At 41.4% G+C, this 23,101-nt stretch overlaps 2 long non-coding RNA genes across 2 annotated transcripts; one reads left to right on the top strand and one right to left on the bottom strand.

Annotated features, from left to right (window-relative positions):
* The first annotated feature begins 9,660 nt into the window (after positions 1–9,660).
* LOC121716573 lies at positions 9,661–22,644 on the top strand. The gene is made up of 3 exons (XR_006033799.1): positions 9,661–10,492; positions 16,550–16,552; positions 22,633–22,644. It is a non-coding gene; the product is annotated as an uncharacterized LOC121716573 (long non-coding RNA).
* Positions 12,616–15,313, bottom strand: LOC121716584. The gene is made up of 3 exons (XR_006033800.1): positions 15,078–15,313; positions 13,300–13,436; positions 12,616–12,935 (listed from the first exon to the last, which is right to left on the bottom strand). It is a non-coding gene; the product is annotated as an uncharacterized LOC121716584 (long non-coding RNA).
* Positions 22,645–23,101: the final 457 nt, after the last annotated feature.

Raw genomic sequence — 23,101 nt, forward strand, 5'->3', positions numbered from 1 at the left:
CTCGCCCATGAAAATTTCAGGCCCATCTGATCTGCGTTAATTAATATTCATGAATTATTGAAATACAGACGGTTGGTTGGGGAGGCGGGACGGAGTATTGCCAAAGTGGGTTGCAATGCAAATGGAAGGGAAGATGGCTTTAATGCACGAGCCACTAAAAATAGATGATGAGGTTCTGAGAGCGGGGAAGGGCGGACGAAGTGGTGGAGGGAGGAGAAGAAATGATAGAGACATGGAGGAAAGGGTGGAAAACGAGAGAGAGAGAGATTGAGTGGATAGGATTGATAGTTGGACAGATGAAAAGAGTGATGGAATTGGGGGAAAGAGGTTTTTTTGTACTGGGTCTGGTGAAATTATCTGAGAGATTTGGGGTTTTTTTCCACTTTTTTCTATCTTCTTTCTATTATAAATGGATGGCCAAAAGCAGGAATGAAGGTCAACATTCAATTAAGGAACTAATTAGCAGACAATTAGATATGTTATTTAGTCAAATTAACGATTAGATAAATACAAATAAATACGGATTTCTTTAGGGCAATATTCCAATCTCTAGTATTCTCAGTCAGTTTTAATACTAAGTACAGACCAATCGGATGGTTGGGTCATGGACAGATTATAAGCCACTGGGCTCTTGGGCACAGACATGAAAAGGGGCCTCCTGGTCGGCTCAGAAATTTAGTAGCTGAAAATGTTGACATTTTTGCCCTTAAATGATGACTTCTGGGTAGTTTTGTGGAAAGAAATAGATAGATTGAGACTTACAAATATAACTATCAATAGGTTTAAGACATCTTGCTGTGAAAAAAGATGCCAATTACAACACATGAATATCACATAGAGCGACCTGTTTTATTTGACTGAAGGCCCCATTCAGATATCAGGGGTAAATAACACAACCCATGGTATATGATTGAGGGCCCATATTAAGACATATCACATAACATAATACGTGTTATTTGACTCAGGGGCCCTTTTCTACTGAGCCCCGGAGGTGTTATATTTGTATATTGAGAGAATGTGCGCTCATTTTAGTAAATTGTGTGCTCATTTTACTAACTTATTTTCACTAAAATTCTGCTTAATGTTACATGCAAGACAGATATTTACCGAGCATGCCAGTTTTTTTTTTTTTTTAGTTTTTTTATCTCTTACCACTGTCACCATACATTTTTCTCATGGTGATATAGAAGGAAAATATTATATCTCCCAAAATATTTTTTGGATCACATGGGGCGCCTGGTTCACAGAGGTGAAGGGCTGGACAAACGAAAAATGGCAAGGTGTTGAACTATTTAGTAGGCTAGGCCTACGCCTATAGGCATTGTGGTTAAAACTATAAAAACTAGTCTGCCACAACTAACTTCAAGCACAGTAGGCCTAACCTATACACGGCAGAAATTAAAATTCAATATGCAGCAGCATCATGAGATTGTTATCATTATTGGAAAATCCAGACAGGGTAAACCCGAGGCGAAGTCAAAATGAGAAAAAAACAACTTCATAAATTCTGTGTAAATAAGAATTTTTCTAAATCTATTTGTTGACCTTTTACCGTTTCATTAATTCTGCTGAGAAAAAAATTGTTAGCCACACAAAACACTGAACTTGAATCAAATATTCTTTACATTCTATAGTCTTAGTTATACGTGTTTATAGGTCTCACTTAAAGTCAAAGTCATAAGGTCTTACCAGCAGGCACTGGAATAGAATAGGTTTGTTTCACATGTGGCTGGTGAAACAGGAAATACATTTCCTTACTAGAATCAGGTGAAATAGCCAATCTGCCAGCAAAAGGTCAGCAAGGACATTATTTCATCCGTATACTGGGTCAGTAGCCACTGACTGTGATAATCTCCAACTATGGGACCCTCAAACGTGTGCTTTCTCTCCTATCTTTTATGTCAAGACAAAGATTCCTTAGTGTCAACTTAACATGCATCTGATTAGATACCTCATTTAGAGTCTCGCCAAGTGAATCTTTTTTTTTTTTTTTTGCTCCTCAAGGGCTTCAAAAGCAAGTGTGCTCAGAGATCTAAATTGTCATCAACCTTGCTAACTCCTTGAATGTGGTGAAAAAGAGAGAGAGAGAGAGGGAGAGAGAGAGAGTGAGAGAAAGAAAGAGGGAGGGGGAGAGAGAGACAGAGTGAGGGAGATTCCTATGCTGAAAAAAGATTCCACCACTCACATTGTTCTCTTCCTTCTTAATTTCATCTTGGGACATGTACTTGCCATTCAAAAAGTGTAATGTGTACACAAACAAAGTCAGGGCCAGATGTACGTACATTTACGAACGTGGCGTTATCAGCGCCATGGCCAACCCGCAGAAACATTTACACACAAAATAGACGTGCCCTTTCATGGGCAGTTTTCGTACATACAGGGGAATACCTAATTAGGCGCATTTTACTCTTATCCTCCCATCTTTTTACACGAAACTCCCACTTTCCCCTGACACTCCTATGAATGTATATACATGAGATGGAAGAGCAATTTGACATTCTCAGCTCCTGCGACAGGCAGTCTGCGCTTTTACCTCGGTCAGACAGAGTGCGGCCAGTTTGTGCATATCTCGCCATTTTGTTACGTCCACGTTGCAAAACAAATACGCCTGAAGTGGCCGCAAAAGAGTTAGTACATCTGGTCCTCAGTGCTTTTGGCTACTTTGGTTTAAGCCATATGGGTGATGATGTTCCATATGTGAGCTCTGGGCTCTTAGATTTGAAAACAAGTCATCCATGAATATTAATAAGTCACCAACTACAGGTAAGACACTACAAAAAGGCCTATTATCCTTTACTTATACTCCACTCTGGTGCTCCACACTCCACTGCATCAGTCCCTGTTCAACAAAATGTAAATCAATTGCAATTTCACTCAGTGTGGTGGCAAAAAGGGGATTTTAGGGACCATATTGACCTTGTGGACACGCACGGCTGATCTTGTCTTTGAAGTAGATTGATTTGAATCTGAGAGATTAATGAAATTGCATTTTTATTAAGCAGGAGACTAACTTCACATGGGCTGTTATAAGTTGGGGGTTAAACAGAGATTAGCCAGCGATAATTAGCCTTGGTGCAGCACTGTCACTTTTAGCAGAGCTCTGTCAGGGTGTGCTGGTGTTTATTTCTGTGAGACCAATACAAAGGGGGCCCATTGGTATTCCAAGGCTTGTCTCATAATGTTTGAAAGGACAATATTCCTGCTTTGAGAGTCATTGGAATTCAAAGGACGTTTTATCACAGTAAACAATGCACTGAGCTCAAAAACACCATCTTTGTACTTGATAGACCCATTTTAGATAATACACCATTTTATGGGCAGCTGTCTTTTGCAAAGTGTCATGGCAAGGTGTTTGTATACTTCTCTTTGAAGCTGCCATAAAATGTCTCAATCAATGCAGTACACAACAGCTGACAATGTTGTTGTCTGATTTGATACATTCAAGTGAGATTGGCTTGATGTATGTTTCTAATCATCATAGTAACCACCAATCAAAACTTGGGGAAAAAATGCAAAGGACAGCACACGTTATAATAGTTAGGGGCCATGACTCTTAAAGGTTTCTACAGGATCTTCCTCTTGGCATTCTTTATTAATTCAAATCCCTCTTAATCCCATTCTTGAGTACCTCCTTTATGCGAGTACTGAGCATTGCAGTGTGGCAATATATAATTCACAAATTGCAGGGACCTGAAGGTGGCTAATTCAGAGGAACATTATGGCTCCCTAGCGTGCATTAAGATAACATGATGTTTTTTCAGGATAAAGCCTACTACACCCACCCATATATTATGCAGATAATGGCGATATATTCACTGTAGAATAACACATCTCACCAGCAGATCTGTATGACAGAGAGAGACATTGAGTGAGCTAAAGCTAAGAACTTAAAATTGACAAAATAAGATAGTGAATAAATAACCTGCTGATATATTTGTCCCATCCAACCAGGAGAAATCAGATGGCTCACACTTGATTAACTGAATTTTATTTCGGATTAATGGTCAGAAAAAAAATAGTCAGTAGGCCTAGCCAGGGTCGGACTGGCAATTTTCTCCTGGACCGGCCCACCACTGGACCGACGACCCCAAACCCCACCCACACACACAAGCCCATCGATACCAAATCACCCCCATAAATAACAAACACACAGTATTATGCTGTAGCAACACTTCATAAACTGAACCCAAACATTTAGATTTAGACCTATAGATTAGATTAGATTAGATTCAACTTTATTGTAATGTAGTAGAGTACAGGTAGAGCCAATGAAATGCAGTTGACATCCAACCAGAAGTGCAAAGAAGCATTAAATACCAAGTGCAGGTAGAGTATGGTTGTATACAATAGCCGAATCACAATAACACGGGGGTCCGGAGGTGTCTCTCCGGGATTCTTTTTTAAAATTCTGGTTGCTAATCACACCATTTTAAAGTGATTTGAGAGGGACAGGATTCAGGAATAGGCTACTAAAGACAGGCTCATCTTCTGTCTGACTCACGTCATGTTACCCCATGCATTAAACCACATGTCACTGCTTGATTAATTATGAAAAACATACTGAACATGGACATCGTCATAGTTGACAGAAATTACGTTTTGTGCCAATATGTTGTAGAAACACAACCACAGCCTTTATTTGGTGCAAATCATCTCCTTTACTTTCTTTGGTTCACATTAATGTAGGCTATCACCACAAGTGCATATAAACGTTTTTGCACAAGTTTGTGTGCTGTCGCCACATTTGCAAAATTTCCTTCGTTACTAACCTGGTTGATAGTAACTTTTTACCTGCATCGAATCGCGATTGATTGTGCATCTAATATAAGCAACACTCGGTGGAGAGACTTCCACTTTCCAAGTTTCACTGTCGTTGTGAGCTAAAAGGCTACTATATGGGCAATACTTTGAAGTTCCTTTTGAGTAGGATCAGCTCCAAAAATTAATGGGTTTTCTTTAACCTGTGCTACACTTTTCCACCAAGTTTTTTTGATGTTGACAAACAAACCGCACTAGCCTACGTGGTGCAGTAAATAGAAGCTCTTGGTAGTGCGTGCAACTAACGTCTTTAAAAACAATATATTTATGGAATAAAACTAGACAGGTACGTCTGATTGCTGTTTATGGTTAAACTGCGATGATGTCAGCACCAGCACTTATAGGCTACCATGCACTCCTATTATTTCCCGGAGTGTCTATTTTCTAGCCTGGGAAAAACCCAGACGTACTTCCAACCGGGCTATCTATTTACACCCCTGGTACGAATAGCCTTGGCCACACAGCTGAGCTATAGACCTCTGAAGTTCGCCTACAAAAAAGAACCAAAACAGCCATCTTTGCCCATATAAGGAGATCCGGTTGTTAATTGAAGCTAACTACCTATGGCAAGTTGCATTGCAAGTTAGCTCTGGGGTAGCAAAAATCTAAGTGTGCTGCCTTCACGTACCGGAGATCACAGTATCCACTCAAAGGCAGAGGACAAAAGTGTGTTCAGGAAAACGTCTGCATTTCAGACTTTTTCATCCCCGCGAGAGTTTAAAAGATGCGATAATTTAAAATCCCCATGTTATTTTCCCATAGGAAAAATCGGCAGATACCAGATGTCAAAAATGGCTGCTTTTTTGTAGGCGAACTTCAGAGGTCTATTCTATGGAGCCCGGGAGAGGTCACTATAATTGATATTTTTTCTGGTCGTGATCATTTGTGAGCACGTTTTCCTTTAATTGAGCCCTCAAATTAGTAAAACGTGAGCACGTTTTCCTTTAATTGAGCCCTCGAATTAATAAAACGTGACCCTGTTGTTGGCCTAAATTGAGCTCTCGAAATATGTAACACACACTGATCGTAACACACACTGAACCTGTCATGAAGAGGCCAAAAATATTGACCTGCCCCCCCCCCCCCCCCCCCCCACAAATATTTTTTTATTTTTTTTTAATCTCGGAGGCCACCGGCCCACATGTGGACCGGCCCACCGGGCATGCCCGGTTGTACAGATTGCAAGTCCTAGCCTGGGCCTAGCCTTTCATTTCTCTCCAAAATCTTGGTCTGGGAGCTAATAGCTAGGCGACAAGCAGGGGCGCTGCTAGAAAACGTGCGCCCAACCGACTGCACCAATCAAATTTTTTGGACGGGGTTTGTACGATGATGGACAAATGAGCAACGGTACCATGTTTATCACATCACCTGAGCGCACTACCGTTGATTTTGTTTGCAACAAAAAGCCTGTCGCTAGAAGCAGTGACGCAGAAAACAGCGTTAAGGCATTTGTGGAGAAGAAGGATGATTTGTGTGTAGGCTAGGCTATTTCGTTGCTCTGATGGGTTAGGTCTATCCAATTGAGTGCAGAGGCATTTTCCCCCCTGTATTGGTTGAAATACGCTCCATAATCACGTCCCAATGGAGCAGTATCAGACTCAAATTCTGACTAGAATTGAATATGACTATGTCAGGCTATGTGTGTATAGAATGGTAGTTAGTATTCCATGTAATTGTGCCAGTTTAGAATGTGCCTTTCCCTTTCCTGTCAATGTTAGCATGTGTCATATTTGTGGTCCTACCACAATTCAGGTAGAAGTTGCTTGAGCCTGTTGTGAGGGGTCATTGGTTGCAGGGCAAAGCTCTGCTCGCTAAAAGCTCGCTTAATTATTCAAGTGGGGCCATTTCCCCCAGCCTAATTATAGAATTGTACATTGGCTTTTAAAATAGCATATAAGCATGTTTATTGACAGACCAAAGTTGCATGTACTGTGTAGTGTGTGTGTGTGTGTGTGTGTGTGTGTGTGTGTGTAGTGTGTGTGTGTGTGTGAGAGAGAGAGAGAGAGAGAGAGAGAGAAAGAAAGAAAGAAAGAAAGTGTAACTATTAGGGCTGCCCATCACAGAGTAGTCTAGCGATCCCAGAAGGTGTGGATGAGCACCATGTTCACTGAGCTGGAAGAAGCCGGGCCATCAACTTCTGACAGCTGCAATGTGATGTAATAGAGCTGGAACAGAGCAGTGCCGAAGATACCGAATCTTCCTGAATATAAGAGTTATTTGGAAAAAGTCAGCTTAAAGACCAATGGTGCACTCAACTACTGTTTCTTCAAATCAGTTCATGGATTGTCAGAAAGCCAGTTTGCAGCATCAGATGTTGATCTTGCAAATTATATTTGCCTTTGTGAACTACTTGAAAAGATATTGTGATTTTCTGAACTCTGAAGTCGCCCCATGGTATCAGCATTCAAGCCAGGCTATCAGTCAGGAAAGGGGGGCATTACTTGTCATTTTTAGCTTTTAACCTCATACATTAGAACAAGTCCAAATAAAAACAAGTTTTACCTTGCATTCCAGTCTATATTCTTCAGTAGTAAACAGACAACACTAACATTAGTGTCTGCTGTGGGGGAAGGCATGAGTATACAGTAGCTCTAGCCTGTCATCAAACGCACCTTGGCAGCAGCTTAGTGTGTGTGTGTGTGTGTGTGTGTGTGTGTGAAAGAACTTGCCAGTATAGCCTACACTGCGATAAGACAATGATAATTATGCCAATTATGTTTCAGAAACGTTCAAAACTACGGAGTCTGGAGTATCCTATAGACACTTGTATAAAAATTTAACTTGGGGAGGTTTGAGTGAGTGCACACAGATGTTTATTAATTGTAACCATACATTAACATAGGTGCTTTTCGAGTTTGTTTTTCATTTAATTGACCAAAGGAAGGATAGAGTTCAAGAATATATCTGAAGGGTCTTTAAAAAGAGGGAAAGAAAGGAAGAGATGATAATACTGTAATTGTTTTCATTCCAATGTGAAACAATTATTGATTTCTAAAGCTTTTTTTCTTTTTTGTTTTGGTTTGTTTTCTTTTTTGTCTCGTTACACTTCTATAACAATTTGCCAAACGAGTGAAGTTTAAATAAAGTGTTACATTGCAACAAAGTTGAAAATTAGCGATCTAACAGATATTCTGAGCACAACATTGTAACATATGACTGAGATAGCTTCTAGCTCTCTTGTAGGCCTATTGCATTTGCACCTGGCTTACATGTGTTAAGCCAAGGGGTGTGTAACTTGTGGACAAGACAAGACAGCGCAGCAGCAACAAGTATGGCCTAGAATTCCAAAATTTGGCAAGCCTATGTTAATAAATTATGTCAGTGTTGATGTTTTCTTTCTCTCCCTGCCTCCCACCCATAGCTTAGGCACAACACTACACACACAATGGTAGGCCTATTAAAGTGTATTTTTTTATTATTATTATTTTCTTCTAAAATACATTTTAAAAGAGGAGTATTGGTTATGGTTGTTTGACACATTAATGTAGCAAATGCTGCCCCATCCTACTTCAAAAACTTTTAAAAACTTCTCGCCATGCCACTGATGTAGTGAGATCCCTAACCATGTCCCAGCATGGATTTCAAACGTGACGTCAATGAAATGAGAATATTTGAGTTAATAACAGATCTTTTTTTCACCACGTTGAGTTTAGTGGCAGGCTAGCACATACTGTTGACTTGCGCTAGCCTAGCACCTGCAAACTCTGCAATTAGAAGGACTGGATGAAACGTGTTGAAAACGGTCTCCACTGATAAATATCACACTTGCTTACTTGGAAATGAGGTCCTATGTCCAAAATCCTGAACCACCCCTTTAATCTGGCATAATGGACTCTACAGTGTTCAGGCATAAGAAGTGAATGCACTTCACTTCTGAGACCTGAATGCAAACTCAAACATGCATTAACTTCTGATACACAAACGTTATGTCGTTCATTGTCCCATACATACTGAATTACAATATCTGCCTGATTTAACATAACATCTGGTGTAAGCCACTTCAGGGTTTATGTTGTTGGTTGAACAGATACAGATAATGATGTCACTGTGAACTTTACTGCATGTGTGTGTGTGTGTGTGCGGGCGTATGTATAAACATCTGTTCTTGTGAGAAGGAGAAAATATTGCATGCATTTAAATAAACAGTTTACAGTAAGCTATTTACTGTAAGAAGGAGATTGTGTCTCATTACTGAGTTCACAAGCATATTTGTGAGTTGCTGATGGGAATCTTGGAGCTATTTATTAATATTGATTAACTACCTTTCTCCGCTTGACTATGTTTCTCATTTTCCACTGGTTACAGGTAATGGATTTGACTCCCAAAACAATTAGTCATGTCGTCTCCCTATTAATGTGATTTGTTGTAGATATCTACACGGTTGAGAGGGGTAACATTGAAATTGACCATTTTTACACACAACAAAGCTAGTGCAGAAACTCTATTGTGTGTCAACGCCTCCAGCTAATGAATGGACTTCTCACAGGTATTAGTTTTTTTTTTTTCAAAAACAGGAATGCCGTGGATGAATAACTATGTGTGTGCCTGTGTGTGTGTGTGTGTGTGTGTGTGTGTGTGTGTGTGTGTGTGTGTGCTTGTTGTGTTTGTGACTCTCTCACTGTCGTCCTGCTGTCTCTCCACCTGCTTCAGAGCTGTGTGGTTACCAGCAGCAGTGCCTGCAGGTGGCAGGGTCCTGAAGCAGCAGCATCTCTCTCACCATCACACGCACACACGCACGCATGCACGCACGCACACACACACACACACGCGCATGCACGCACACACACACACACACGAGCACACACACACATGCACACACGCACGCACATGTGTGTCTAATCATGTGTGTTTGTGTGTGTGTGTCCCTCAACATAGGGAGCAAAAAGCCTGACTTAGCAAAACTGCCACAACTGTCACAATTTCTCCAAGAAAAAACACACAGCCCACAGCAGAATTACTGGAGAGACAAACACTCACACACACACACACACATAGCATCAGCATAGGAATAATCCCCTCAGACAGGTTGATGATTCAGGGAGAAACATATCACTGTGTGCGTGTTTACATCGATAACATTGTTATATGTGCATTGTTTTGCTGTCAAGCGCACTTCTCCCTCACCGCGCAACCATAGAGGTGCCAGTCTGTTTGACATGTATGCTGTGTTGCGACAGGGAGCTGACAGTTATTGACAGTGAACAACAACTTCTGGAGTCAGATGGAAGGAAGCCAGTGGGTGACAGGAAGCAGGCCTGAGAAGTCTGCAGTCTTCTTAGGAGTCTTAGGAGTCGCAAACCTGGTGGGGGGTCCTCTGTCAGCTAAAGAGTCTACATGTATACTGCCTGGGTCTAATTGCACTCTGGTCACTTTTGGTTCTCATTTAAAGGTACACAACAATACTTTAGGTATATTTGGCGACTGTAGAGCTCCCTCTAGAATCGCGATATATTTATATTTTACTCTGCTGTTGCAAACTTGGCGGTTGCAAAATGGCAAACTTCTCGTGACTTATCCCCCTGTACACAATGAAAATGCTTTTGCTGTGGAGGTGAAGGATTAACAACAGGCAAAACAGTCTCCAAAGAGCTACATCTACTGACAAAGTAATGTTTTACGATTCTCCCGAGATTTGTCAGGCCGCCATTCTTGAAGTTGCATGGCTGGTTTTCTCGTTTGCGACTCACTACGTCTATGCTGTTTAGCTATGCTAGGTGAACGATTTGCCCATTACAAGTTTGTGTACCATCAAATTGGCTTTGTAAAGGTTATATTAAGGTGAAAATATTACATAGTGTACCTTTAAGGAGGAGGTTAGGTCAAAATCGGTCTCTGATGCAAACCGAACACTTCCTCAATTATTCATGTTTACCTAGATATGAACCTACATTGGCTGTGTACTCATGTCCCTGTAAGCGCACACAGACACACACTGGAGGTCACAGGTCACAGTCCTTGGCCTTTTGACAGCGTTGGCAACAGAGGGCACTTTTGCTGCTGTCCGTCAGGGACAGTAGAAAGGAGCAGCCATGTGTGTTAATGTTGGTCAGCAGGTCATTTGCCACAGAACCCTGAGCACATAACCCCCATGCCTGTCATCACATCAGGACCAGCGGTCCTGCTCAGCTTTTCATCCTTTAGTCACTGGGGCTCTGTCATTGTCATCATCATCATCATCATCATCATCATCACCACCACCTCTCTCTCAAATTCAAATTAAGAGATGCTTTATTGCCATGACATACAAGGTATTTGTATTGCCAAAGCAGTCATATTGCAGAATGTGTTAAACAAGATATTACATGTCTGTAGACAGACTGTTACATAGATTTAAACATATATAGCATAATTTTCTCATCAGAAAACTTCTAATGCTATATCTGTATTCATTCAGATGCCGGATGTGTTTCATTTTGTATGCTGGCTCTATATACTTTGTATGCTGTGATAACATTAATTCATAAAATGTGGACCAATTCAGGCTGGGAGGGTGGGTTGGTTTTCATTGTTATTTTTGTTTTTCTTTATTTCAGTATTTTTTTGTTTGTGTATATGTATGTCCGTCTAAACAAAACTGTACATGTGTGTGGTTGTTTATAAATATTTTCTATTTGATATGATGTCCTAATAAGATTCTCTGAAAATAAACAAAGATAAAGGTCAGGAAAAAAACTTCATCAATTAAGGCAAATCAGTGGATTATCCAACTTAGTTGACTAACTAATGATCTCATTGGCCTATACCACAAACCCCCTGTGTAGCATGTTTAATAGGCTAATTAAAATTTGATCTAGATAATTAATTGTTTTGGGGGATCTTGAAGCCTTTAGGGTGAGCAGCTTTTGAAAAGCTTCTTAAAAGATGAGTGAATCTGAGTATATGACTTTTTTTCTAACCACATTCTCTGACAAATATTCTCTGACAAATAACCAAACAAAATCAATAATTGCTATGTATTCTTGTCTTCACCGTGGGATAGTGAGAAATGTAATTTCGATCTCTTTGTATGTCTGGAACATGTGAAGAAATTGACAATAAAGCTTTGACTTTGACTTAGATCAGTGTTTCTCAAACTTTTTCAGACCAAGGACCACAACCAATAATAATAAAAAAAAAATCACGGACCACCTAGCTAAAAAGAAAAAACAGTAGACCTATATCAACATAATATTACAAAATAGTCCTACTCACTGAACCACCTTGCTTTTTGTCTTTGCATCATGCTTATTGTGTCAGATGATTCATATGATTTAAACTGACGTAGCTTACATAGGCAGTGTTGCAGAACTGTTTGGATATACATACAAGTTGGTTCAATATTGCAAACAACTCAAGTAATTACATTTTACCACGTCTGCTCACGGACCGCTTGGGATAGCTTGCGGACCACAGTGGTCCCCAGATCACACTTTGAGAAACACTGTATTAGATAATAGACAGAGATGAGATAATAACAATAATGGTCAACAACAATAATTATGATATACACATTGTTTGACTCCAACTTTTCATATTTTCCTTGGCAAAGCATTTTTGTGAATTGTCCTCAGAAAGAAAGTCTCATGACACACTAGATAAAACCCGTAGTAACTAAGAAATAGTAAGCAACACACACACACACACACACACACACACACACACACACACACACCAAACTAAATAAACTGTTATGTGTGTGTGTGTGTGTATCATGTGTGCAAGCAGTGTTATCACTGCCTGACGGAGCAGAGCTGACAGGCAACAGGGTTGCAGCGAGAGCAAATAGAAACATCATCATAGCAACAGAAGTACCCCCTTTCAAACATGTTCCATTCATGTTCCATTCATGCATCTACCTCTCTTTGAAATGAATTGTTTAAAATGACAGATTTTAGAAACATGTCAGAACAACAGGTACAGTACATCTGTGACTGGGCAGTTTAGAATGGTCTGTTTATTGCTTTAACGTCAGCATGCCATATTCAGTCTGATAGTCATTTGAAATCTCGGTGTGTCCACCCATTCAGCCTGACTCAGGCCCAGTGGGGATGGGGTTGCCTTGCCAGGCAGAGTTCGGCTGAGGTTCTGCCGTGGAGGCGAGCCCAGAACGCTGTGTAGAGAAGGCAGAGCCCAGAACGCTGTGTAGAGAAGGCAGAGCCCAGAACGCTGTGTAGAGAAGGCAGATAATTACGGGACTCTCGGCAGGACTCAGCACAAGGAAACAAAAATCTTCATTTCAACCATGCAGCGCTACCAGCTCACATTAAAAATAGCTCTGCAGATTGGCTGTAGTGCAGAAACTTAGGAATGTGAATGAGCATTTCCAAAAAAACGGAACATGGTTTGCAGCAATCCCGCACATGCAGTGTCTATTATTTATATATGTCCTGTTTCAGTTTTTTCAGTGGATACAGGGAATGGAAATCCATAACACATTTGACAAAACGACGCACTCTCCTGTCTGGAGAGTGTTTCCCCTTAAATAATTGACTGTGTCCTCACCGGAGTACAGGTGGACCTCATGGCATCAGCATGCTGCCCCATGGAGACTCCACCTGTGGCCTCCGCTGCAGTGCCCTCTAGCTTGAGGTCATACAGTACATCAGGAGAATTGCAATTCGGAGAAAAGCCTCAAAGCCCTGTTGTATCACAACAAACAAACATAATCCATAAACTGGCTAAACAATGCCCAAAACATGTCCACATAGAGGCAATATTATTACTGCCTGGCTCTTTCGTCTCATCTCTGAATTGTCCCTTCCATTTGTTAATTAAATATAAACCCAGATGGGGAGAAAATAGTAACCTCAATATAGAGCTGTCATTATATCTTCATTAAGGCAGCAAAATTAGGTAATTCAATCCTGACATGATAACCTAAACTGATTGCTCATCCATGAGCACCACAAAGAAAACACCCAACGTCCTATAATTCACAAGAAGCAGAAGGTGGGCAGGCATCGTCCTCCATTATTGCAGTGATGAGATAAAGCATTATTATGGCCCTTTTGCGTGCAGATGCGTTTATCACAACATATTTTCTGCCATGATGATCTGCCAGGGGTGATTATGCAGGAGGGAGATAACAATGTTATTTGGCTGCTTCACGCCGCCGACTCCCTGCCGCAGCCCTGATGAACTGGAGGGGGACAGAGCTGCATGGAGACAAATCCAGGCTGGGAATTAGGCCTATCAATTTAGACAAACAATCTTACACAAGAAAAAAGGGAAGTATATCAAGTTTTCAAATGTTCTCTTTTTCTTCTGTTCAGCCGTTGAAGGCTTTTGTAAAAAAAAAAAAAAAACAACAACAATAACATGGGTGTGATATTTACTGATGGAGAAGATCAGACGCTGTGTTCAAAAACAAAAATTTGGAAGAGGCGCTTTGAGGAAATGTAAGTCTATTTAAATGTAATAGTGCATTTCTTCCCTTTCTCATCCGTGAAACTGTCTATTACCTTGATTCTTGTATGGTGACTTTGTTGTGAGCCCCTTGTAAGTGTAACTTTGATCAAGAAGAAAAAACACCTTTCTTACACCCTGTGTATTTCTTTGAGTATGCAGCTAATGAAAATCAACATTTTACCACCAGAGTGATTCACTTCACTGCCTCTCACTGTGACCTTTTACATACAGCCTGGATGAAAATCCACAGATATAAAAACTGAAGTCCCCACCTATACAGCAACCCCCCCAGCCCCCCCCCCCAAACACACACACACCTCCAAAAAAACAATTTATTTGTTTATGTTCTTCAAAATGTTATTCATTTCACATCTCCTTCCTTCTGTGCACATTTACAATGGAGCAAAGGCCTTATCGCTGTGCACTCATGAGCAGCAAACTCACCGTCTCTACCTGCTCAGAATAATAAGCACTTCTATCTTGTGGGGCTGTATACCTCACTGGGGTAGGATAAAAGAGTGCGATAGCCTACTCAGGCAACCGTTGCGAAAGTAAATAGTGTTGCATTATCCTGGAGCCAACACCTCTGTGGTGTGTTTATCCTAGCAGCTAGAGCTGGCCCTACCTGCAGAGGATGAGCCCACCTGGACCACTCGCACTGTGTGAAAGGAATCTCATCAAGGGCTACAGAATATGACACAAAGGCCCGATGCTCAGACTTGGACAATAATCAGCACTCCACATTGAGAGAAATTAGAGATATGAATGAGTTTAGTGGGGTGATATAAACAGAAGAACATTATTTTCAGTCTTTCGCCACACTACTGCAGAGCATGAAGGTTATGATGAACCAAAAATAAATAGCATGTCACCTTGTCAGTCACATTCACATGTCAGGTTTGATGGAGCTGCTGGTCACACAGTGCAAGCGCAGTTGGCAGTTTGGCTGTCCTAAAGGGTTGCGTGCTCTCTGTGCCCTGTCCTCTTGGAGCTCCGGTCAGGTCCCTCTCGTAATGTCCTCTCACATCAGCCTCACCTCAGGCCATCAGCGAGGACAAGCTGGGCAAATGGCAGCACTCTTCTGAACAGGGCCACACTTGGTGGGAAAGATGAGCCTCTCTAGATGAGCCCCCGCCAGCTTCTCCATTTTGGGCAGGATGCAGGATGGTCGGCGTTACAGCACTGGAGCTGAAAAGATACCATAACAAAACCCTGCACAACAAATGTGATTCTGCTAGCGGAGTTCTTGGTGAAAAACACTCACACAATTAAATTTAAACAACATTGTTGACAGTCCAGCTACTCAAAGATAAAACGCAGTGAAATGTCTTTTTGTATACCTTTAAATGCTGGTTTCTGGTTGTGTGATGTGTGTGATGCCAGTGATCCACAGCTGAGTCTGGTTGTGTTGCTGTGTATTTGACCAGCCTGCTCCAGCTTGAGGAGTATAGAAGCAAAGAGAATTCACCTCACACTAGACACACATTGTGTCACACCCACATCCTTCCATCTTTATTGTTTCTGCTCATGAAATCACCATGAAATCACATGATAGATCATTCAAATCCAGCTCCAGGCATAAGCCTACCCTGAAAAACATAAATATATGTAACAGCACACTCACTCCGTTACCTCCTGCCATGGCAGACCCGAAGAGAGCAAAATGGAACATGCCATTTCTATGTGTTATTCTTTTTTTCCACTCCATCTTTTTTTATTTATTTTCTTTCCTCGAATCACTGCTAGCATAACACTTGGTGGGGCGTTCCATTCATTAAATCATACAAACACAATTTTTGCTTTCGGAAAAAAAAAGAGAAGGAGGAAGGGAGATTAAAAAAAAAATGACAAGGAAAGACTCTTAAAACCCAAATAGCCCCGAGTGAATTCCTGTCATAAATCTTTTGCTGCTCCCTCGGTGAGGAGACTCCGGCCCAACCGCGGCTGCTGGAGGGACGGCACTGCAGGCTCATTAGGACCGCCCGGCCCACATTATAGAGCGCTCCTCTGGGACTGCCACCGGCCCGCGCTCCAACACAAGGGGAGGGAGGGAGGGAGATGCGGGGGGAATCCTACACATCTGACAGCAGTGGTGGTAGCATCTCTCTCTCTCTCTCTCTCTCTCTCTCTCTCTCTCTTTCTCTGTCATGATCATCATTCCGTACATGCCGCCCCTCATGGCGTGTAAACGACATTGGAGGAGACACGCGTTTCGATTTCCTCCTCAACACATGTTTCGAAGCCATCACATTAACTTAAATGAGAGCCATTTATAAGACACGGCAACCTAGATCCATAGAGGAGCAAGTTGCCCCCCCCAGACAGAGCCAGAGGACAACTGAAGGGTGTTTGAGGAGTGAAGGAGTGGGGAGAAGGAGAGAGAGAGAGAATACGATTAAAATGTCAATCAGAAAATATGTGTATAGATAAGCTGGTCCTCTTCGGGGGTGAGCCAATCAATAGTAAACGTTTTATAAGAGTAATTTAAGTCTCAGCTCAGAGATAACGGGACTGGGAGAGTAACATAGAGACTCTGGCCCAAGGTTGGTGACAACATGAACATTTCTGTCCAACTCTGTGACCAGTTGAAATTTTATTGCTGTCCACAAGGGAACCAAGAAGGTATAAACAGATCAATCAAAATGCCCCGGAAAACAAATTGCTTATTTCTTTTTTATTTGTCTAATCTGTGCTTGTTAAAATAACTTTTTTTGCCAGACAGACCCAATAGAATTTGTCTCATTGGTTGAAGCTTCACAATGACTCAGCCCCAAACAAGATTTCCCATTTCACCACCTAAGGTAGTAAGTTATAGCCCGTAAGCAGAGGTCACAACTAAACCCCCAGGGGTACTTATTCTATTACCTGCAAAAAACAGGATCGCTCTGGCTAAGTAGGCCATTAATGGGATAATTAATGAGCAAGAGAGACTGAATTCATTAAGTCACTCACAGTGTGCCCCTGGCTTTAATGCTAAATTATGAGAGGGACTTAAAGGCCTAGAAAAATCTGCAGGGGTATGAATTTTAGCCTAAAGGAGGTGAGAGGTAAACTTTCACACAGAAAGCCAGGCAGGTGGACTGTTGTAAGAGCTTCACTCTGGTGTATGATTACCAACAAGACTCCCAAAAATAAGTAGCCCAGGTTAACCCACCTCACTTCATAAAAGGTTAACATTGAGTGATATTTTCCTCTCGCTTAATCTCATGATAAGCATCTAATCTCCACCAATCAGAAAATCATAAAAGCAACCTTTAGGGTCTGATACAATAGACAGATTTCACTGTAATCATGGAAAATGTTGGAGTGCTTACCTGCGTTCAGCAGGCTAATGTTGCCATTTTAAATTTGTTACTCACTCATGAAAACCCTGGCTCTGACACCCCTGAAATATCTCCAGCATAGCCTCTATAACCTGCCATACACATGATAATTAGCATGGCGCTGACAGAATGAAATGGTATTGGCCATATTAATCACTCAGTAATGTACGTGAGGGATTATAACTCAGCTTGCATGCTGTTAGGCTTGTCACATTATATCGACTGTTTGCGCCTCTGAATTTGCATATGTGCGTGCATATGTGTGTGTATACAGTATGCAGTATAATATTTATGATGATGTTACATTAGGCACTATGTCAAATACAAATATCTCTCCTCTCACTATTCAATAAAGCAATAAATACAACTTCAGATGCACTGCCCCGGTTTGGACTTCTCTGATACATTTCAGTGAGGCTGTGTGTGTGTGTGTGTGTGTGTGTGTGTGCGTGTGTTTACAGCCCCGCAGTCAGCCCCCTCAGATTGTCTGAGCCTAGCAGGTGTTCCATAGCACCTTGCAGAGGCGCCATTAAACAGATTTCCCTGTGAATATCATCAGCCTGACAGGTCCAGGAAATGAACTGATTTATGAGGGACTCTGCAGGGCTGAGGAATATAAAAGCAATATTGTATCAGACAGGTTCTCCATCACTAACCCACATCCAAGATGAGGAGATGTGGTTGAATAGGGGCGTAGGGAGAGCAGCTCTACCGCAGATGAAATAAACCGCAGACCCTTCTAATATGAGGGTGATGTTTACGTGAGTGGTTATCTTTTTTTATAAACTCTCACACTCTTTCACTCTATACCATTAGTAGGCTTCTCAGTACATGTAGTTAATTTTATTTTATTGTTCTCTGTATCAGGGGTATTAATTCCCAGGAACATGTTTACCTTGTGGTCAATTTTCAGTATCTCTCTACAGACTGCAATAAGTTTCTGCAGGTCAAGTACTGCGTCGGGTGCTGATGTGACTCATTGGAATGTAAACTGCGGAGCACACTGAAATCCCTGCCTTTCTCTGATCAGCATTCTGCGGAGTGGAGACTAGCAGCAACTTGACCTTTCCCATTATGGCATATTGACAGTCAGTTGACAAACATATTTATCAAGGTCTTCAGTCACTTGTGCGAGCGTCAGAACGCAGATCGATACATTAGCATGGAGCACAGACAGGGAATTCTAAACACCCAAAGGACCTTCACCAGCAAGATTCGCTTTGTATATTGCCCATTACTCTTGCACTCCAGCAAGACTGCATTAACCATGATACACTATTTCACCATCTCAAGCTCCAAATGTAAAGCTAAACACAAACCATTTGTAAGGGAGAACAGGTTTGACAGTAACAAGGGGTGAAAGAAACACTCCATTTCCAAGACAAATAGCCTTAGGTTAAAACATAGGACATTTTAACCTTCTCGTTTTGACCTTTTATCATACAGTAGATGACCTAAATGATTTCAACTTCATGTGGTATGGACTCTATGCAGGACTCCATTTTGGATTTGCTTAATTCCTACTGGGCAATCAGCTTCCTGTTTACACTGTACACTGTAGGCTATGACAGAAAATGACAGATTACTAGCCTGTCAGTTTTGATATAGGAGGCTATTTCTTATTGAACAACATACTGTAGCTAAAGTTATCTAACCAGTTCAATAACATCAGTTGCTTGATTAAGGTTAAGAACATTTTAAACCCTTTTCCTGTTTGCTGGAGGGAGTGGCACAGCATTTTCACAAAGTCGGTCTACATTACCATGAGACGAGGTCTTGAAGACAATAACTATAGAAAAAAGCCATATTTGCCACTGTTTTAACGTAAACAGGAAGTTGATAGCCTAGTACAAGTGAATCCAAAATGGAGTCATGCATAGAGCCTAAGCATGCTTGTTTAAATACAAAAACCTGACTAGACTGTGAAATATCTATGGAGAAATGTAAACCTGTTACTGTTGCCCCCGGCAAAGCACTAACCCTACATATTCACAATAAAGGTTTACACATCTACGTTTATACTGTCTTTTGTGGAAGTGAGAAAGAAGTATAAAACTTTTTTACATTGTGGTGGTTAAAATATTGTTCAAATTATACCCAAAATTACACTCTAGATGTGGTTGTTAGTCACAAAATAATGGTGAATCAGGTGCATATAAAATTAAATATGAAAAGACTCTTTTTTGGCTCTGTCTCTGAGACCACACGAGAGCTTTTTCTAAGGAAGTCCCACCTGTCCATAAGAAAAGCTCTATAATACTGAGCCTGAAGCTAGAGGTCCCTGGCTATTAGTGGGAGGCTAGAGGTCCCTGGCTATTAGTGGGAGGCTAGAGGTCCCTGGCTATTAGTGGGAGGCTATGAGCTGAATCTCTACTTAAGGAAGAACACAAACGAACAGAGACTTATGGCTCCCACACACAGTTGCGTACGGTGCAGTGCTGGAGACGTATCCCATCCACTTCACATGGGCTTACGTCATCCGTTGCCGAACTGAATTATGGGTCCATTGTGTCGCGTTGCTCCCGTCGCTCGCGTCGAAAAGTTCAACATTTGCTGCACTGACGGACAACAACAGCCGGCACCAGCCAATCATATCACGGTTATACTTCAAGTCATTTGCATAGCTACCGTGGGGAGCACCCACTGGCATGCATTAGCGAAACGCAACTGTGTGTGGGAGCTGTTAGAGCAGAAAGGATTGAGATGGACTAGTTAGTGTTCTAAACTCTTAGAGGCTTTCATCTAGAGTAGCCTGTATCAAGACCAAATGTGTGGAGCAGACATATTGCAGGCAATACTTGTGATGCCACAATGAGAGGATTTGGAAAGCACATTAATCAGTTGAGCTAAACAGAGGTATTTTAGAAGTAACATCTTTGTGTTTTGTGAAAAGTTGTATTCTAGAAGCAGCGTATCCTTTTCCCCTTGCATTAATCACTATAATTGGCCCATGAACGCTCCCTTGGCGTGTACTGCCATTGTGAACACAGCCAGTGGCAGACAGCAGGGGGATTTTGCTTTAGTCTCCTCAAACACACATGCCTACTCTATTTGCAAGCATATGTATGCTCATCTCCATGGGTTCCTGTGTCATTTACTACAGTTATTTTAGTCCTTTGATGTTATCATTTGGTTTGTGTTCTCAAAAGAGACTGAGAATATTGACAGGCAGAGCTGATTAAAGGTCAGAGACCTTTGTTTTGTTTATGTTATTACTCATGGAATGGCTGTGGGCTGATATGTTGTTAATGTTTTCTTACAAAACATTACATATGAACTGGAAGCCATTCTGTAGGGCTGGTAGAAAAACATCCATGAGGTTGTTGGTCTTATTACCTTATGAAACATAAGTTTGCATTTACATCGCTAATTTAGCCATTTAATTCCAGCTTCTATCCATGGCAGCTTACAAATGGCTGTTCATAGAGCCCAGCTGGTTGAGCACAATAACAGTATCACTTAGGGTCAAGGCCTGTATTTTCCAGTGAAGCCCAATAAGAGAACAGCAAATACAATCATGGCACAGTAAAATGAAAATATATGAAGCACTGTGTCTTCTTTCTACATTTGCATATATTATAGATTCACACCAAGAGGCATTGTTAAGCAACAGCTCTGTTTCAACTTACACAGTGTTGCTACACCTGCTTGGAAGTCAAACTGAAGCATCCTTTCATTAAATCAGAAGTTATATTTGAATGAGCAGAGACTGTGCGTCAGAACTGAGCCTTGTGCTGTGGACATCCAAGTCCTCAGGGGGCTGCAATAGAAACATATGTGAAGATGGCCTGCACATATACTTTTACAACTATAACTAGATAGACTATAACTAGAATACATTGACTTAGTGGTATTCAGTGGCTGTTCCAAAACAACAGAAAAAGCAAACTTCACGAGTGCTATTCATAACTATCAACAAATTGAAGCGGAGTACCTCACAGAGGGTCACTCACAATGACCTTGTTTGTGTGTTGCTGTTTTTCTCTTGCTTTCTCTCCATCTCACCGCACTCGTCCTCCTCAGCACTGTGCTGAAGTGTTTTTGGGTCTCTCATCAAAGCAAGGGCTTGACCACTAAACCAAAGAGAGTTTGCATTTCACTTTTTTTATAATCTATCAATTTTTGCAAAAGTACAACATGTAGCACTTTACAGTGTCAGTCATCACTTACAGTGTCAGCGCTACGTGGATGGAAATAGCAGCAACAGAAAGAACCAAATGGCCAAAACAGACGTCTTTTCAATATGTCTCTTTCTGACTGCTAAAATCTGATTAATTGTGCAACATAATTGTGCACCTCTTTGCCCATATTGCAGCATGACTTACATATAACTATAAGCATACAAGAGTGCCATTACACACTGATAACTAGTGTATTACATGGTACTTAATGTTTATAATGTTACTTACTAATGTATAATAATGTAATATTATGCAGGCATTATGTAGGCACTATGTATTGCATTATGTTACCTCCTTCCTAATAATAATTGATTAGCATATACCCTTAAGTAGGCGTGTTGAGTTTTTTGTACATGTGAGCAAGTTATGAAGCCATTACTTTTCCCCTCATGAGAGGTAAAGTAAATACACCCTTGGTCTGTTCATCAATATCTAGTTCCTGGGGGATAGAGGGGGCTCACAGACAATGCCCCAGTATTTGTCCTCCGTCATTAATCAGACTGCAGACAGCTCCTGCTTCTGTCTCTCAGTCGGCATCTTCAGAGGAGACCATCAGTGCCTCCCTCCTGCAGGAGGAGGGGGATAAAGGAGAAAAACCTTTTAGTCAATGTTCTGTACGGGTATTATTAATTAGTGATTAGCCGACTAATTAGCCAAAGGGTAATTCACTTGCTGTTGAACTGGTGATGAATGTTGAAAACATGTCATTTTTACTATGCAGTAGGTTTTCGGAGTATAGAGAGTTTTTTCACCTACATGTATAGCTCAAAAAGACAGAGGAAGAATATGAAACAAATACTTTAAGGTAGAATAGTTCAGGCATTGTTGTCAAGTTGACTGTGCCTTTACTGGCTGCTGGCTGAATATTGGGTGGCAGATGGTCCATGGTTTGTGCCTGTCTGTTTGGGACCACGGCCTGTCAGAACCAATCGCCATTTGGGAGGGGCTTCGAAAAGCGCCTCTTAAGTTGGCCCACTGAAGCAGCTGCTGCCTTTTAGGTTCAGGCAAATTTGTCAGCGCTAATTTAGCTCAGTCCAGCAGTAGCATCAGCAAGAGCCAGTGGAGATTCCCCAGGATCCAAATATTTACTGAGCACCAGGAAGCGCATTCACCCCTCTGCAGGAATCCTCACCTCTCGAAGTGGCTGCACTTCCCCAGGGCCCCTCAGCCTGGAGATGTGGTAAGGTGTTTTATTTGTGCTTCAGACAACCATAGTGATTTCCATCCAGTAAATGATGGACCGTCTGTCAAAATGGGCCTGAATGACTACCTCAGCACTCACTCATCATCCACATGCACACTCACTCACTCTCATTCCCCATCTCTCTTACAAATCTAAACCACGCTCTGCATCTCTCTCTCTCTCTCTCTCTCTCTCTCTCTCTCTCTCTC

The sequence above is a fragment of the Alosa sapidissima genome, chromosome 1 (assembly GCF_018492685.1).
Source record: "Alosa sapidissima isolate fAloSap1 chromosome 1, fAloSap1.pri, whole genome shotgun sequence".
Taxonomy (NCBI): Eukaryota; Metazoa; Chordata; class Actinopteri; order Clupeiformes; family Clupeidae; genus Alosa; species Alosa sapidissima.